The following is a 4,106-nucleotide window of genomic DNA, read 5'->3' as shown; positions in this document are numbered from 1 at the left end:
GCCATCATGCGCATCATTGTCCGGGTAGATAGTTTGAACCAAATTCAATCCGGCTAACTGAATCAAACCTATTAACCAGTCAAGGTTATACGAGAGTATAGCCTTTCCATGCCTGTCCGATCCTCTGTATACGGAAGATTGTAAATGATGCACGTAAAGGGTTTAGCGTACATAATTCTACTTGGGGGTCCTGCATGAGGTTCATATGATGCTTCATCATCATCATCAGCAGCGGATGAATAATATGAACCACTATAAGTTGATGAACTTGACGACATAATCGATGTGGAAAATTAATGGAGGACTTAACAAGTTAAGAATTGGAAAGTGGAAACGGTACAGGTTAAGATTGTGAAAATTATAATTCTACTTGTAATGAGTTTGGGTTGTATTGGAAACGGTATAATGAATAATAACAATTGGAACCGGTATAATAAGATAAGAATTAGAAACTTAACAAGTTAAGAATTGGAAAGTGGAAACGGTACAAGTTAAATAAGAATCGGTTAACTCTACCGTGTTAAACATATAAACTTACAACGACTACCCAAAAAACCGTTGTCCAATGAGTAACAACACATCGGTTATCAACCGTTACCCAATTAGTAAAAACAAAACGGTTATCAAAAAACCGTTGTCCAATGAGTAAAAACACAACGGTTGCATGCCCTGTAATTTTTGTGATTTGGCATGCCTTATAATTTTTACTTTTTCTGATTCAAAGTTGCAGTATTGATTGTTTGACCATATGTATAACACAAAATGATAATGGTTCTTTGTTAAGCCGTTATCATATTACATATATCAATAACGGATGGACAGAACCCGTTTTAAAATAAATTGTTTAATTATTCGTGATTTTCCAGTGTTTGTGATTTGACTAATGCATGCCCTGTAACTTTTCCTTTTTCTGATTCAAAGTTACAGTATTGATAGTTTGACTGTATGTATAACACAAACTGATAACGGTTCTTTGTTAAGCCATATTACATATATCAACAACGGTTATTTTAAAGTCGTTGTCATATTACACTAATAAACAACGGTTTTTCTTATAACCGTTGTAAATACAGATCCACTGTAAAAACCGAAAAGTTTGTGGTTTTACCAATGCATGCCCTATTATTATTGGTTATTTGACCATTATTCACCTCATGTATGCATGCACAATTAATAGAAGTTTGAATGTAACGTATAGATGAAATTAATATAATGAATTATAGCTTTATTATACTATAAATAGCCTCACATTTACAGTAACAATAAGAATCACTTTGTTATTACTAACCTTTCTACTTCACTTTTTAAAAAATATACATATACATACAAATCATAATTAAAATGTCGTCGTCTTCATCATCCGCAGTCGCACCTCCTCAGCAATCGGTAACCCGCTATATAAACCTGATTACGTGCATAATTCACAATCTCCCAGTCATACGCGATGCTGTTGGGAAGCCAGCTTCTAAGTCTCTTACCCCATTGAGGGACATCCTCATTGAAAATGGGTTTTCAAATGTTAGGGCAATCCACCAGACATGGATTTCTGGTCGTGGGTTTCCTGGATATGCTCTAATCGAGTTTCGAGGGGATGGCCTTGACGATTTTTGCCAAGTAAAACAACTCGCTGCAAGGTATGCATTACGTGACCATCAAAGGGGCAAAAGTGAATTTTATGCCGACAACCCTAAGGATCGTTATGTAAATACTGGGCCTTACTTATGGGTTGCCACCGCTGAGGACGCTCATCTGATGAGAAGGTTCATTTAGTACAGGTTTATTAATGTACCAAAATTATGGGAAGATGAAGAAGTGCCTCATTTTGATCACCCTCTTGATGCCGAAGTAGTAAGCTTTATTTATAATCAAGTTTATCCTCAGTACCCACCTCCTAGTCAAACTCCTGTTAGGGTGTTTAATTAATTTACTTAATTAGCTGTTTGTTTTGTGGTTTTTTATTTTTTATTGTGTTTCCTTTTTTTTTCTCTTTTTGTACTGTTTTTTTTTGTTTTTGCCATTGTATGATATACTCGTTTTAATATATAGTTCTAATCTTTATTACATGCAAATGCTTATTAACATAGATTCTAAATAACTTACGAACAGACAAATAAATGAAATAATAATAACTATTTAGGTTACATTAATTACAATAACATATAATATAATGACAACGGTAGTGCATAAGAACCGTGTTAGAATATAAACACCTCTAAAAATAAATGGAAATTGGAAGATATTAATAATATAATTACAACGGTTCATACAAGAACCGTGTTAGATTATGCAATTGCTGAATAACATAGATTTTAAATAACCTTCTTTCATTCATTCTTTCTTTCTCTCTCTCTCTCTCTCTCTCTCTCTCTCTCTCTCTCTCTCTCTCTCTCATTACTCAAATTATATCATGTGGTAGCTCTTCTTCTTCCTCTATTTCAACAAGGACATGTAATTGCTCAGTTCCGGCAGCATTTCAGACTTCTTGGACTTTGAAAAATCCGGGAAGAAAGTTTCTTACTTGCAAATTCTATAATCCCGAGACTAAAATGCATGGATGCAATTACTTCAAGGGGGTTGATGAACCAATGACTGAGTAGCAGAGGAAGGCTATAAACAGGTTAGTGAATGAGAAAAACAGCAAGGATATCGTGATTACTAAAGTGAGAAGTATACTAAATCAACTTAAAGAATCGAAGCGGGGAAATGACAGTGAAATATTGAAGGCAAAAGAAGAATGCAGGAAGTTAACCATGGATATTGTAGAACTCAAAAATAATGAGGCATGATGACACGTCTGTCGTGTACCTGTCAAAAATAAACTAACTAAACTAACTATATAGCTAGGGAAGTCAGGTCGATCTCCACAGGAAGGCAAGATATCTGTAGAAGTCCGTCTATTTGGTCACAATTGGGGGGGGGGGGGGTGTTTGAATGATTTTCTAAACTACGAAGTTTTAAGGGAAGAGAAATAAGAGTAAGAGCAGTAAAGGCAAAGAAATAAGATTAAACTATCAGATAGAGAGGGACATGTCAGGATTTCGGTTCACTACGGTAGTCCAGTGATTCAAACAGTAAATGACTCGCATTTAATTAACGTAAGATGATGTTGAAAGGTCCTTTCGGTCCACTTTCTATCCTAAAGTACCACTAACTTAACTTTCATTCTCGTCAGGGTAGTCTACTGTTCACAGGAGGCCTATTTAGTCCAATCTTTCGATCTAGGATTAATTTTAGCCAGATTAAAGGTTAACTCAGAAGCGTGCACTCAACTAAGTCGAATAAATACAATTAAATTGCTATGGTGACAGAGTCTTATAATCAATTCATCTGTTTCATTTACTACATCGTCACATTCCTACCGCAGATCCCCTCATCCCAACATGAAAGGGGTTTAGCTTCTCATGTCGCTAATTAAACAAACATCAGATAAATTTCTAGCAGTAAACATTATGAAATAACAATAAAATTGCATAAAGAGTAAATTAGGGCAGAAGAATAAATGCAACGGAACAAAGGATTAAAGAAAACAAGAGATTAATTATTAATAAGAGAAGAGAAAAGATTACAATCGTGCGAATTCCGGCGTAAAGAACACAAAATCCGAGCGAAAATAGTCCGAGAGCAAGGTTACAGTGAAGAGGAATAAGCAACGCAGTAAAGTTTACAGTAGAAAATTTAGATAATGAAAGATAGATAAAAGATGATCCTAATAACCTAGTTAACGTAGGTTTAAATAGGAAAGCAATAAAGTTCTGCCAAAAAAAACATAACACGGGCTAATTAAAGCCCATAATAGCGAAACCACTCAATCGAGTGGATTAAAAGCACTCGATCGAGCAAACACCTCAGCAAATCTACTCGATCGAGTAGAAAGTTACTCGATCGAGTAACCCATCTTTCTGCAAGCTAAGGATCGAGTGGAAAACCACTCAATCGACTATCAGAGGACGTAAAAACCACTCGATCGAGTGGTAGAACTGCTCGATCGAGTTCTTTGACTTCAAATCAGCTCAAGTCTGTCACCGACTGCCTCGTAATGTGTGCCTTGACGCTTCCAAACGTAGTATCTCACTCTGGAAAATTCCCGTCTCCTCTAAATGCATGCA

This window comes from Silene latifolia, chromosome Y (assembly GCF_048544455.1).
Source record: "Silene latifolia isolate original U9 population chromosome Y, ASM4854445v1, whole genome shotgun sequence".
NCBI classification, from domain to species: domain Eukaryota; kingdom Viridiplantae; phylum Streptophyta; class Magnoliopsida; order Caryophyllales; family Caryophyllaceae; genus Silene; species Silene latifolia.
Note: the sequence above shows the minus strand (reverse complement) of the source record.